At 44.1% G+C, this 15,730-nt stretch overlaps 1 protein-coding gene across 3 annotated transcripts in view; it reads left to right on the plus strand.

The window, feature by feature from the left end:
- PSD3 (pleckstrin and Sec7 domain containing 3) overlaps nt 1–15,730 on the plus strand; it is an 857,533-nt gene that overhangs the window by 559,511 nt on the left and 282,292 nt on the right. The window lies entirely within an intron of this gene.

The raw sequence follows: 15,730 nt of genomic DNA on the forward strand, positions 1-15,730 counted from the left end.
ATGTATTTTTCTGGAGAGCTTGCTTTATAGGTCAGCAGAAGCTTATCTTGCTTTGCAGCTAGAACAGAAGAGACTGTCACATAGTCATATGCTAAGCATCCTGCTTCATGTTCTCTTATCACTATTTAAAGTATGGCAGGTACTAGAAGCATGACACCTATATGTCAGAATGGATTTTGAACCAACTTACACATGTTACAACGAGAGGTGTTAAATTAATTGCATTTAAAAACGAGACCAAACAATCCATTTCTTTTCAATGTTTCTGTGAGCTGCAGACAATGTCAGTTATTACATTATTGACAATCCGTTCTATTGTAGAAGTGTGATGGCAAATGGGATTGTGTGTTCATACCTTGTATATATGAGGATCTTCATCTCAATTTTGTTCAGAGATGTTTCTGTATGTATTGTTGTTATCAGTTCTGCCTTCTAGCAGGTTTAATGGGCCCCCATAGCAAAATAATTATCATCCTTCCTGACTGTATGAGCTTGTTCTTAAAAGCAGCCCTGCTACTGAGACCTGCGATATTCTTAAATGATTCAGTATAATATTATTTATATATATATATATATATATATATATATATATATATATATATATATATATATATATATATATATATACACACACACATACACATTTAAGTCAAATGATTTTCTAAACTTCCTCTTGATGACTACATAAACCATTATGTTGCCAGGCAGTACTGGATTTTCTGTGTTGATGGATTATAGCCAGTACTAAGTGTATTATAAAATTTAGTTGTGTCCTTCACTCATAGCAGTGGTATGGGACAAGCTTGGTTTTGTTTGATTGCGTAGTGAAATAATGAATTCTGTGGTACAGAATCTACACAATCATATTTACCACCATTGGGCACAGACAGAGATTTGTCTAAGCATGGGGTTGGCTCAGTTTGATTGTCTGGAGCAGAAGAAGTAACCCTATGTAGGTTATGAATCCCTAAAGTTATAACTTACACATTGGCATGGGTTCTCCTAATGTGTTATTGTTTGGTGATTGGTCCAGTGGTGTCACATGGTGTGAGCCGCATGTTCCTCTATATGCAGAAGTATTTTGTATTTTCTTAAATCCTGGCAGCAAGGAAGGACAAAGGAGGGGGTTCAGTGGTGGAATAGATGTTTTGGAGAGGTTGCAGTGGTGGAACAGTTGTTCAGGTGGGGGGGGGGGGGGGGGCAGTAATGGAACAGGTGTTCAGGAGAGGGTGCAGTGACGGAGAAGGTGTTCAGGAGGGGTTGCAGTGGTGGCACAGGAGGGGAATGGTGGTAGAACAGATGTTCAGGAGGGGTTGCAGTGGTGGAACAGGCATGTAGGGGATGCAGTGGTGGAACAGGAGTGTGATGGGGGTGCAGTGGTGCAACACCGGTGTGATGGGGGTGCAGTGGTGGAACAGGTGTTCATGGTGGTGTAGTGGTGCAACAGGTGTGCAGGGGGTGCAGTAATGACCCTCGGTTAAGGTATCTGCCTAGAGTATCCTTCAAATCCAACAGGCCCGGAGACCACTCTTATAAGGAAGTATTGGCATGCACACACCAGACAGTTCTCAAAGTGGTCTAACAATTTATTTTCAGACTTCAGCTCACAAGGGCAAAATGACCTCGCAAAGAAGGCCCAACCCTCCTTACATTAATATATGATAAAATACAGACATTAATTAAAACAAGCAGTGGAAAATTACTGAGTATGTGCAGAAACAATATACGCCCCCAAATGTATATAGAAACTGGCCACAGGAAAGGCTAGTAGAGAAAAATAGATTTGTTCTCGAGAAAATTTGTTCTCAATAAGAGGAACTTAACTTAACTCTTAACTTAACTCCTAACAGACTCTATGTGAATATATTTATCTTAAAATGGATACTCATATTATAGGTTGCAATATCTAAGATAGCAGGCAAAAAGCTAAAACAAACATTAATCTAAAATATCCCTTCAGTGGGCATAGTGGTGGTCCAGGTGTTTGGAGAGGTACAGTAGTGGAACACGTGTGCAGTGCATGCATTGGGGGAACAGATGTGCAGTGGGGTTACAATGGGGGAACAGGTGTGCGATGGGGGTACAGTGGTGGAACATGTGTGCAAGGGATGCATTGGTGGACCAGATGTGTGGTGGGAGTACAGTGGTAAAACAGGTATGTGGGAGTACAGTAGAGGAACAGGTGTCCAGCGGGGTACAGTAGTGGAGCAGGTGTACAGTGGTGTCCACCTACAATGGCTTGCTAGATGCACAACAGAAAAGGTGTCCCTGGATTTTTTCTTTTGAAACGTTGGTAACTATATATTGTCAGGGCCTCTACAAACTTGGAAGTAAAGGAATATTGCCATAACATGGAATGTTTTGTGCACTGGTAATGTTTATAACTGTGGTTGTGAAGCTGTTTATTATAAGCTTGGTTTCATTTGAGCATCATTGAAAACATAAACTAGAATTATTATTTTGTACAGTTTTACAGTTTTGAGTATTATCATATGCAGGGCTCACCAGGTTTTTTGGTTGCCAAGTGCTTCCTCTCCTTTATTTAAAAAAAAAAAAAAAAAAAAAAAAATTATAGTTGGTAACAATACTTGCTCTTTATTTTGTATTGCCTTCCTCCAGCATGGAAATTTAGATATTCTTTCTAGTCATTTTATCCTATATAGATAATGTACAGTTGCTCGAAATATACAGAAAATTTCTAAAATATTTCCATTTCACCGCATTTTAACTCTTTCCCGGTGGTGTGCGCTCCACTAATGGTTTTTCTTCCGAGCCACTGTGGCAAACATATTCAGCTAGAAGATGCATGTTAGATGTGTTTTTACAGGGGTAAAAAAAAATATATTGAAATTGAACCTTGTTATAATTGTTACATTTCCAGGGGAGATTCCCATTTGCAGAGTAGTAGTAATTGACTGCTATAGGCTAATGTGATATTGCAAAACTATTAATGTTAAAAGGAAAGCCAAAATCAGTGCTGCAGTGTAATTTTAAATATGGAGGTTGGGTTGATGCCAGCTTTACATGTACATTCTGCCATCTGCTCATGGCACCGTTATCTCAATTTTAAAATGATTTTCAACTTTGTCATTCAGCAACTAATGCTCCATCATTTATTAACACGAGTGACTTTCTGGATGGTAGCTCTTTACTCCCGTTAGGAAAAAAACATTTTAAATCTGGCCACAATGTTGTATTAATTAGTGTTTGCTTCAACTTTTTTTTTTTTTTTCACATAATTGGAATCCTTTGTATTTTTTTAATGCAGTTCCACCAAAGTGGATAAAGAGTAATACTGACAGACCACCACCTGACCTACAAAATGGAAACATTATTTTTATGGCACTCTATTTCCACCAACAAAATTTTGCCTCAAATATAGGGGTTGATTTACTAAAACTGAAGAGTGAAAAATCTTGTGCAACTCTGCCAAGAATCCAATAAATCCATTTTTTTTTTGTCAAAATTTAAACGAGAAGCTGATTGATTACCATGCATAGCTGCACCAAATATTTTCACTCTCCGGTTTAAGTAAATCAACCCCATACTGTTTACTGTATCTTGCCATTTATTGAAATGCCATACTAAGATAGTTGGTCTTCATTATAGAGCAAAGGGACAATTTTGTTTTTAGATAAATAATACTAAAATAGTTGTTACCCCACTCATCATCTGCTCAACTGTCTTTTACTTCTATGTATAACTGTAGTGCAGGGCTCTAAATTTCAAGCCATGAGCTACTAGCCAGGTCTTAAGAGTTACTCACCACCAGTTGCCCCTCCCAACCACTACACTGCCCCTCCTCTAATTCTGCTCCTAAACATGTCTATGTAAATTATCTTATGGAATGATGCTGTTAAATGTTTTATGCAGAATGAAGTTACAAAATAAATATTAACAACAACTGTAACAATATGGAACAGGGCACTGGGGGCAGACCAGAGGGACAGGGCACTGGGGGCAGACCAAAAGAAACAGGGCAGAGGGACATGGCACTGGAGGCGGGCCAGAGGGACATGGCACTGGGGGCGGGCCCAGAGTGACATGGCACTGGGGGCGGGCCCAGAGTGACATGGCACTGGGGGCGGGCCCAGAGTGACATGGCACTGGGGACGGGCCCAGAGGGACATGAAGAGGTCCCCTCTTCCCCCTTTCATTCAGTCTGGCAGTGAGGAGAGGACCTGCAGCACAACGGGAGGGAGTACAATCCAGTGCTGAGATCCACAAATCCGCATAGCCATTCACATTACACAGCGCACACTGACACCGCACAGCACACTGACATCCCTCAGCACTGCTCAGCCTGAACTGCTGTACACTTCCATAGAGCAAAACAAAGGAGAAGAAAACTGCACAAACTAGAAGACTGCCGCTCTCCTGTCAGGGCAACTCTTGGTGAGCGCTGCACTGCCTACCTGGGATACCCGGAGTGGTTATCTCAGTCCTCCCACTCACTCATTCCTTCCTGCTCTACACTCTCCAGTTTCATCGACCGGGGCGGGAAGTCAGGCTCAGAGAGGTCATACTGTCAGGTCCCATGGCTTGATGGGAATTGTAAGGAGACCACCTGTGTACTGCTTTGCCTGTGTTCGGCTCAGCAAACTACTTTTCCCGGGAACCAGTCGCAGAGGGGCTCGAAGTGTAGGCACAGATTGGACTGTTGGTCATGCTGCCTGTTTTCACTCATCATCCGCTTATTTCCACTCACCAAATGTGAGCAGGCGAGTGGAAATTTGGAGGACTGCTGTAGTGGAACCATGGAGTCTGTGAGAACTGATTAGAGACTGCTATAGCAGTGAGGTAAAAATGGGGTAAGGTTTATGCTGGAGGTATGGGTGGGTAGAGAGTAGCAAAGTCCTTTAGAAGATGGCAAAGGTAGTGAATACAGGTGTTTTTAATCTGTGTGCTTTTAAAGCAGGTCTATGGTCACAGCATGCACTTTCACTTTCTAACATCAGCATTGTAATAGCAAAATTATTTTTGACAATACAATATAAAATTGTTTTAAAAATCTCCTTTTATGTAATGAGCTTTGTCTGTCTGCTGGCCATCTCTTTCATGGCTTTCTGGATTTCCTACATGCTTTGCAACTACCCCTTTGCTGTTCAGTTTCAATGTGTAAAGACTACATATCCCATGGTACCTTCCTGCAAGCCATGATTCCTGTACTGACTCCGACCTCCTGAAACTCCTCCCCTCAGCACCTCTGTAGTTCAGAAGGCAGGCTCTGTAAAATGTGTGACACAGCAGTGTCTACTCACAGGGCATTGTGACTAGATGTCCCAGAATTCAGGGAAGTAAATGTGTGAGATTCTTCACAAAGTCAGTTTACAAACTTTAAGAGTGTTCGGATTAATGGGAATAGACTAGAAATCAAATACTCAATCATGTAGGAATGCGTGTATGATTTTACATTTTGACCGTAGGCACACTTTAAAGTCTGCACACTCAATTTTGAACAGCAGTATATTGAGCATTAGTATTTTCATGCTGCATTTTAACTACAATCGCATGTCAACCATTCCATAACCTGAATTAATGTTCTATAAAGTATAAGATAACTATAAAATACATCAAAAAGCCATAACATTAAGATCACTGACATGTAAAGTGAATAACATTGATTATCCCATTACAACGGCATCTGAAAGTCAGTGGGATATACTAGGCAGCAAGTAAACCTGTTGTCCATGATGTTGATGTGTTGAAAGCAGAAAAAAATCACAATTTGTTGTGTATGGGGCTGTGTAGCCACAAATCAGTGAGGGTGCACATACTGACCTGTGTCCATAGCCAAAAGCCCCTACAATGGGTATCTAAACATCATAACTGGACCACAGAGCTATAGTAGAAGATGGATTGGTCTGATGAATCTTATTTTCTTTTACATCATGTGGATGGGTGGGTGGGTACGTGTGTGTTACTTAACTAGGGAAGAGATGGCACCAGGATGCGGTATGGAAAAAGGCAGCATAATGCTTTGGGCAAATAATCTTCTGGGAATCCTTGGGTCCTGCCATTCATGTGGATGTTACTTGACCCACCTGAACATTGTTGATAACCAAGTATATTCCTTCATGGAAACTGCATTCACTGAAGGCAGTGGCCTCTATCAGCTGCATAATGTACTCTGCCACACTTCAAAAATGGTTCAAAAATGGTTTGAGGAACACAACAATGAGTTTGAGGTGTTGTCAGTAAAAAACAGCATATCTTCAGAGCTCTAGTAGTATCCATGCCACAGCGGCTCAGGCTGTTCTGGTGGAAAAAGGGGCTCCTACTGAATATTAGGTGAGTGGTCATAAAGTTATGGCTGATCTGTCCCATGTAATACCAGTCCAGTTTCAAAAATATTTTTTTTTCTCACTTCATTGTAAATGGAAATAAATTCAATGAGTCTACTGTTATCAACTGGCTTTATGGTGCACCACTTCTTTGCTTTAAAAACCTTGTGAAGTGTGACATTCTCACATTCCATATATCATAATCAAATATTGTTTTTTTTTTAATCATATTTCATAATGAATGAAGATGTGTGGGAACTGGACTATAGGAGACTCAACTCCAATCTATGCTCCACCAACTGAGCTTGTGTTCTTCCAGACCTCCTTGTTCTCCACCTCCTGTTGCTTCCGATTACACATAGAAATCTTTGGAAAGTGGCCATGGAGATCCACAGGATACTGGGCCTCTTGCCCAGAAGTACTACACCCCCATATACCTATAATGAAAGGTGATTATTGGACACACATATGTTTATTAACCAGCTAGACACTTTTCATCTTGCTATCACAGGGGGAGAGAATAAATTGTTGGCTGGTCGATCATTTAAGGCAAAGACGCATTTATACGTAATGCTAGCAAAAAAGCTTCTCTATCCTTCGGACTGTACAAAATAGTTCCTGCTTTCAACTTGCAGGCCATTATTTAGTTAATTTCACCAAGTTGTGTATAATTCAAACCTCTCTCCTGAAAATTTGTAACTATGGTTACAATTTTCTGCATACTTTAACAATGACAGGTGCTAACATGTACACTGTTGAAAGACGAGGTGCATTTTTTTGTATAAATATATGGATCCTTTTTTTTTTTTTTGATGTGTAACAAAGGACATTATTGTGTGAAACTGTGGCCCGTGACTTTTAAATATACAGTATTCAGATCTTTTTTTTGGACCTACAGAATAGTCGAGGATCAATCTTATCTTATCAAAAGTCAGCTTTTGCGATGTTGTAATGAGAAAAAGAATCCTGAAAACCTCACACATTTTATAGAGTGTACTATGGCAAAAGTTGACAAGCTTTATGAAAATGATAAATACCTCCAAGTTGGATTTTTAAGGCAATTTGAAAATATATAAAAAAAATACTATATATATATATATATATATATATATATATATATATATATATATATATATATATATATATATGTGTGTGTGTGTGTGTGTGTATATATATATATATATATATATTTGGCAAGCTTGAGGCAAGTGTTTTAGAAATCTTTATTTTCTGTACTTGTGCAAAGGAGCACTTTGTATGAACTCTATTACCACTGGTCACTGGAGACCTTAATATTGCAGACACAACGTGGGGAGGCCCCCAGATTCTCATTGTTAATGTCATGACAGCTGCAGTCAGGCTGTTTCCAGGATCCCTCACATGGCCACATCCACTTGAGGCTGGGTTCATACTGTTGCAAATTGGATATGGGTTTCCCAAGTCGCATGACAGGAGACTGTGACCAGCTCCCAATGGAGCCTATTCACACAGCTCCAGGGTTGCCCGAATTTTCTGGGTGTATCGCAATTCATTGCTAGTCTGCAGGAGGGAGCGGTGCAGGGACAGCTCACCACTTTAGCATCGAAGAAGAGAAAAGGAAACTAACATGGTGGACAACAGCGAATGTACGGAACTTCCTGTTGACCAGAAGCGTGAACACAAGATTGTTTAAATCCATACCCTGGTGTGAGTTCTGATGTTCCATCTGATATTGATGTACCTGGTTAACCCTATGATCCATCTATCAAGTTTGGGAAAAATGTGCCACTTTACAGGCATACTATAGACACCCCCATGTACGAAATTTAAAGGAATATTTCACTTTTCTTGTCTCACTTTAAGCATTATTAAAATCACTGCTCCCAAAAAAACTGCAGTTTTTAAAACTTTTTTTGCATTGATACATGTCCCCTGGGGCAGGACTTAGGTCCCCAAACACTTTTTATGACAATACCATGCATATAAGCCTTTAAAATGAATACTTTTGATTTTTCATGTTAATGTTTCATAGACTTTAACGGTGTTCCGCCAGCTTTCGAATTTGCCCCGAACACCACATATTGTTCGGTGTTCTGCAGAACATCCGAACAACCAAAGTTCAGCCCGAACTTATGCTTGGGCCGAACCGTTCGCCCATCCCTAATAGATGGCATAGGGATGGATGAATTTGCTTTGCTTTATATATTTCCTTAAGATGTGCGCTGCATATTTTTAAAAACTGACAAAAACTTGCATAATACCAGAGCTTCTCTGTTATAGGCAAGGATTGGGTATGTGTACTCATGAAAATACAGAGTATTACTCGTGAAAAATGCTCCCGATTAGTGATGGACGAACTTCCGACGGGACGTTTCGCGAACGCGAAACGCGAACGGACACAAACGTTCGCGAAAACGACCGTTCGCCGCGGGCTCCATTGACTTCAATGGGAGGCGAATTTCGCAAACCTTTAGGTCGAATTTGCGGCCACGGGGTAATTATTAGGGGGTAGCACGTAGTCCCACCACCTGGACAATAGCATAATACATGTATGAGGTGAATTTGGGATCGATAACTACAAGCATTTTTTTTTTATTTGGGAAATTGTTCTGACAATTCAGGACTATGGAGCTAATGAAGACAATGGAGGAGAGGGAAGGTCAGGGACCAGGGTAGGCAAACAAGAGGGTGCAGGAGATACAGAGCACTGACAGCAGCACCGTAATACAGAGCACTGACATCAGCACCGTGACATACAGCGCTGACAGCAGCTCCGTGACATACAGCGCTGACAGCAGCTCCGTGACATACAGCGCTGACAGCAGCTCCGTGACATACAGCGCTGACAGCAGCTCCGTGACATACAGCGCTGACAGCAGCTCCGTGACATACAGCGCTGACAGCAGCACCGTGACATACAGCGCTGACAGCAGCTCCGTGACATACAGCGCTGACAGCAGCTCCGTGACATACAGCGCTGACAGCAGCTCCGTGACATACAGCGCTGACAGCAGCTCCGTGACATACAGCGCTGACAGCAGCTCCGTGACATACAGCGCTGACAGCAGCACCGTGACATACAGCGCTGACAGCAGCTCCGTGACATACAGCGCTGACAGCAGCTCCGTGACATACAGCGCTGACAGCAGCTCCGTGACATACAGCACTGACAGCAGCTCCGTGACATACAGCGCTGACAGCAGCTCCGTGACATACAGCGCTGACAGCAGCACCGTGACATACAGCGCTGACAGCAGCTCCGTGACATACAGCGCTGACAGCAGCACCGTGACATACAGCGCTGACAGCAGCTCCGTGACATACAGCGCTGACAGCAGCTCCGTGACATACAGCGCTGACAGCAGCTCCGTGACATACAGCGCTGACAGCAGCTCCGTGACATACAGCGCTGACAGCAGCTCCGTGACATACAGCGCTGACAGCAGCTCCGTGACATACAGCGCTGACAGCAGCTCCGTGACATACAGCGCTGACAGCAGCACCGTGACATACAGCGCTGACAGCAGCTCCGTGACATACAGCGCTGACAGCAGCACCGTAAGCAGCCCCAGGAGGAAGTCAGCACAGCACAGGGATGGTGTGATCCCCTCATAATAAGAACCCCCAGGAGGAAGTCAGCACAGCACAGGGATGGTGGGAGCCCCTCATAATAAGAACACCCAGGAGGAAGTCAGCACAGCACAGGGATGGTGGGAACCCCTCATAATAAGCAGCCCCAGTAGAAATATGACACCGCTCAACCTCTTCAAAGAGGAGGGTAGGGGCATATAGTACGGTGTGCTTTTTTGGGTCAGGGAAGTGAGCCAAATGAATTAAGAAGGTCTGTGTGCTTGATTCCAAAAATTGTTTATAGACATATACATGGTCTACTGATCACATGTGTTGAATTCCTCCGAGATCCATGCCTCATTCATTTTTAGAAATGTGAGGTAGTTAACACTGTCGTGAGCTAGGCGAGTACGCTTATCGGTCACAATCCCCCCTGCTGCGCTGAACGTCCTTTCGGACAGGACACTGGATGAGGGGCAAGCCAACAGTTCGATTGCAAATTGGGCAAGCTCTGGCCAGAGGTCAAGCCTGCCCACCCAGTAGTCTAGGGGTTCATCACTCCTCAGAGCGTCCACATCGGCCGTTAACCCAATGTAGTCGGACACCTGACGGTCTAGGCGTTCCCTGATGCTGGATCCGGATGACACCTGTCGATGGGTCGGCTGAAAGAATGACCTCATATCCGAAGTCACCAACACATCTTCAAACCGGCCTCTTCTTGCAGGCGCTGTTGGATTGGTACCCGCAAATCCTTCTCTGGGAGTGGGAATTGCTCCTCTGCCAGCGCACGCAAAAGCAGAATGCAGCATTTCTCGAAGCAAGGCCTGGAAGTGCTGCATTCTGACAGCCCTCTGCGACGGCGGTAACATTTCCGCCATTTTGTGTTTGTACCGGGGATCTAAGTACGTTGCCACCCAGTACTGGTCCTTGACCCTCATGCTTTTTATACGGGGGTCCCTATTAAAACACTGGAGCATGAAGGCCCCCATTTGCACTCAAGCGGAAGGTATGTGGTGGTGGTGGTGTTGTTGGTGGTAGTGTCTTTGGGGGTGCACATAGCAGAGAGTGAAGAAGAGGGTGCAGATCGAGAGGATGAGGAGGGTGCAGAAGAATAAGGCTGAGTGAGCCACTCAACCAAGTCTGGTGCGTCCTTTAAAGTAATTGAACGCACCTTCTGCAACTTCCCACTTTGGCTCAAGGCTGTTGCTCCTGCCCTACCCCTACCACCCCTGCGGAAGGGCCTGCCTCTTCCTCTGCCTGTCATTTTTTAAATCACCCTGTGACAAAACTCTTAGTCCCTATACCGCTGAAGGACTGCTGCAGTATAGGGCAGCGGTCAGCAGTAGTGCACGTCAACCCTATGTATTGTGGACCGATAGCGGTCCTTACAGAACAGCAGACTGTACTGCACTCAGGCCTATGTACCGTAGCACCCTATACCAAGTTACCAGTCCTTATAAAAACTTTTGTGGACCAAGCAGGTTGTGTGTTAGTGTTTAGCAGACTGTGCGTCAGTCCCTATACCGCTGAAGGACTGCTGCAGTATAGGGCAGCGGTCAGCAGTAGTGCACGGCAACCCTATGTATTGTGGACCGATAGCGGTCCTTACAGAACAGCAGACTGTAACGCACTCAGGCCTATGTACCGTAGCACCCTATACCAAGTTACCAGTCCTTATAAGAACTTTTGTGGACCAAGCAGGTTGTGTGTTAGTGATTAGCAGACTGTACGTCAGTCCCTATACCAATGAAGGACTGCTGCAGTATAGGGCAGCGGTCAGCAGTAGTGCACGGCAACCCTATGTATTGTGGACCGATAGCGGTCCTTACAGAACAGCAGACTGTAACGCACTCAGGCCTATGTACCGTAGCACCCTATACCAAGTTACCAGTCCTTATAAGAACTTTTGTGGACCAAGCAGGTTGTGTGTTAGTGATTAGCAGACTGTACGTCAGTCCCTATACCAATGAAGGACTGCTGCAGTATAGGGCAGCGGTCAGCAGTAGTGCACGGCAACCCTATGTATTGTGGACCGATAGCGGTCCTTACAGAACAGCAGACTGTACTGCACTCAGGCCTATGTACCGTAGCACCCTATACCAAGTTACCAGTCCTTATAAAAACTTTTGTGGACCAAGCAGGTTGTGTGTTAGTGTTTAGCAGACTGTGCGTCAGTCCCTATACCGCTGAAGGACTGCTGCAGTATAGGGCAGCGGTCAGCAGTAGTGCACGGCAACCCTATGTATTGTGGACCGATAGCGGTCCTTACAGAACAGCAGACTGTAACGCACTCAGGCCTATGTACCGTAGCACCCTATACCAAGTTACCAGTCCTTATAAGAACTTTTGTGGACCAAGCAGGTTGTGTGTTAGTGATTAGCAGACTGTACGTCAGTCCCTATACCAATGAAGGACTGCTGCAGTATAGGGCAGCGGTCAGCAGTAGTGCACGGCAACCCTATGTATTGTGGACCGATAGCGGTCCTTACAGAACAGCAGACTGTAACGCACTCAGGCCTATGTACCGTAGCACCCTATACCAAGTTACCAGTCCTTATAAGAACTTTTGTGGACCAAGCAGGTTGTGTGTTAGTGATTAGCAGACTGTACGTCAGTCCCTATACCAATGAAGGACTGCTGCAGTATAGGGCAGCGGTCAGCAGTAGTGCACGGCAACCCTATGTATTGTGGACCGATAGCGGTCCTTACAGAACAGCAGACTGTACTGCACTCAGGCCTATGTACCGTAGCACCCTATACCAAGTTACCAGTCCTTATAAAAACTTTTGTGGACCAAGCAGGTTGTGTGTTAGTGTTTAGCAGACTGTGCGTCAGTCCCTATACCGCTGAAGGACTGCTGCAGTATAGGGCAGCGGTCAGCAGTAGTGCACGGCAACCCTATGTATTGTGGACCGATAGCGGTCCTTACAGAACAGCAGACTGTAACGCACTCAGGCCTATGTACCGTAGCACCCTATACCAAGTTACCAGTCCTTATAAGAACTTTTGTGGACCAAGCAGGTTGTGTATTAGTGTTTAGCAGACTGTGCGTCAGTCCCTATACCGCTGAAGGACTGCTGCAGTATAGGGCAGCGGTCAGCAGTAGTGCACGGCAACCCTATGTATTGTGGACCGATAGCGGTCCTTACAGAACAGCAGACTGTACCGCACCCAAGCCTATGTACCGTAGCACCCTAGACAGACCAAGTTACCAGTCCTGATAAAGAGCTTTGTGGAACAAGTGAGTTGTGAATGATTAGCAGACTGCAGCAGAAGGGCAGCAGTCAAGTATAATATTCTTTCTATATTTGGAAGAAAGAATATTATACGTGTACAAGCCTATTACCGTACCACTGATACCAGTCCTGAAAAGAACCTTTGTGGAACTAATAGTAACAGCAAGTCTTTAAAATTATCCTCACTGCCTGACACACTGCTTCCTGCCTGTCCCTATACAAATTGGCAAAAAAGAGTAGGCTGGAACGATTAGCTGGAACAGCTCTTTTGTGGACCTGATAGTAACAGCTAATGATGATGATGATGATGATGATGAAGAAAGACTAATCTGGCTGAGCTGTCCCTAAAATAGCAGCATACAGCGCTCTGTCCCTTTATCTAAACTGACAAAAGAAACTCAGGCTGCTGACCTAACACCTATACCAGTCCTGAAAAGAACTTTTGTGTACCAAATAGCTAGCGTTTTCTCTGTCCCTACTCCACACAGGATCCTTTCCCTACAGTGACAGAAGAAAGAATGTAAAATGGCCACCGGATCGGGTGTATTTATAGGTTAGGGGGAATGTCCAAGTGTCCATGAGCTGTCATGTCTCAATTGGTTGTCCTGTAACACATGATAAACGTGTCACGAAAGGTTAAAGTTCTTGTATACATTAAACACGTAAGTCCGCCGGGGCGAACGACGGAAAAAGGCGTTCGAACCCGCGGACGGCGAAAGTCGGAAATTCGCCGCGAAACGACCGCCGGGCGAAACGTTCGTCCATCACTACTCCCGATACCAAAACCAATAAATTGATTTCTGTCCAAATCGCATGGGATTTCCCCATCCGCTCCTGTGCGTGTGTATAGAAAGCGAAATGCGCCATTTAACAACTTTCAGACCGGACCAATTTGCTGGTCAAAGACCAGACCACTTTTTGCGATTCGGCACTGCGTCGCTTTAACTGACAATTGCGCGGTCGTGCGACGTGGCACCCAAACAAAATTAACGTCCTTTTTTTCCCACAAATAGAGCTTTCTTTTGGTGTTATTTGATCACCCCTGCGGTTTTTATTTTTTGCGCTATAAACAAAAATAGAGCGATAATTTTGAAAAAAACGCATTATTTTTTACTTTTTGTAATAATAAATATCCCCCAAAAATATAGAAAAAAACATTTTTTTCCCTCAGTTTAGGCCGATACGTATTCTTCTACATATTTTTGGTAAAAAAAATCGCAATAAGCGATTATTGATTGGTTTGCGCAAAAGTTATAGCGTTTACAAAATAGGGATAGTTGTATAGCATTTTTATTAATAATTTTTTATTATTTTTTTTTTACTAGTAATGGTGGCGATCTGCGATTTTTATTGTGACTGCGACATTGTGGGGGACCCATCGGACATTTTTGACACATTTTTGGGACCATTGTCATTTATACAGTAATCACTGCTATATAAATGCAGTGATTCCTGTGTAAATGACACTGGCAGTGAAAGGGTTAACCAGTGGGTGGCAGTGTAGGGGTTAAGTGTTCCTAGGGGTGTGTTACTAACTGTGGGGGGGTTGGGCTTTCATTTAGTGTACACTGATCTCTGCTCCAATCACATGGAGCAGAGATCAGCGTCACTAGTTGCTAGGCAGAATGGAAAAATGTTGTTTATACAGCATTTCCTCCATTCGGCCGCTCCGTGAGACGATCGCGGGGATGCCCGCGGCGATCGAGTCCGCGGGTCCCGCGACCGGACCCACGGGGGTCCCGACCAGCACGGGAGCGCGCCGCCGCCGGAGCGCTCCCGATGGCACGGCGGCAATGAATATTGGACGTACATGTACGCCAATATGCCTGCCCGTGCCATTCTGTCGACGTACATCGTCGTGCGCTGGTCGGGAAGTGGTTAATGGGTAGTTCATTAAAAACTCACATTAATTACCTATCTGGTCAAATTCAAAATGGGCATAGGTGTTCCAATCCCACGGATGATAGAAAATCAAGGAGCAGTGGGGGAAATCGCATGCGATTCAGATAGGAATCGCACCACATTCCTGTTCAAATCTCATGAGATCCTTTGCAGTGTGATTTAGGCCCATTTATTTTATATTGATGCAAATCGCACCACAAAGTAGCAATACTTGTACTCGCCAATAAAAAAATGGTATCGGTGCAACCCTGGTAAGGGATAGTAAGCTAAATGATACCAGGCTATCACTGGAAAGGTTTTGTTGTGCTTAAAGGTTTCAGTTCACCCTATAGGTTGTCCGATATAGCCAGCACCAATCCAAGACAGGGGCAGGCAACTCTTGGAGAGGTGGAGATCTATGTGACTATTGAAGAGATTACAGATCAACAGGGTGCAGCATTTTTTTTTCAAAGGAGATAACCTAGCGAGGCCCCAAGTATGTTATAATGTAATGTATAATGCAGAGTGCAGGGGTCAGGACTAAATAAGGCAGATGTCAGTAGAATTTAGTGTACAGTGCAGGGGTAAGCAGTAAGTAATATAGAATCTAGGAGACAGTAGAAATGAGTGCAGAGATCAGAGGTCTAAAGTAAGTATGCACAGTTCAGGGGCCAGTGGTATGTAACACTGGTTCTGAGGTCATTAGTATAGTATAGTGCAGAGGTCAGGATTAAGTAAGGCAGAAGTTGGTAGGATTTAGCACACAACGCAATGGTCAGC

This window comes from Lithobates pipiens, unplaced genomic scaffold, assembly GCF_037356315.1.
Source record: "Lithobates pipiens isolate NorthernLeopardFrog02 unplaced genomic scaffold, aLitPip1_a1.2 Scaffold_13, whole genome shotgun sequence".
Taxonomy (NCBI): domain Eukaryota; kingdom Metazoa; phylum Chordata; class Amphibia; order Anura; family Ranidae; genus Lithobates; species Lithobates pipiens.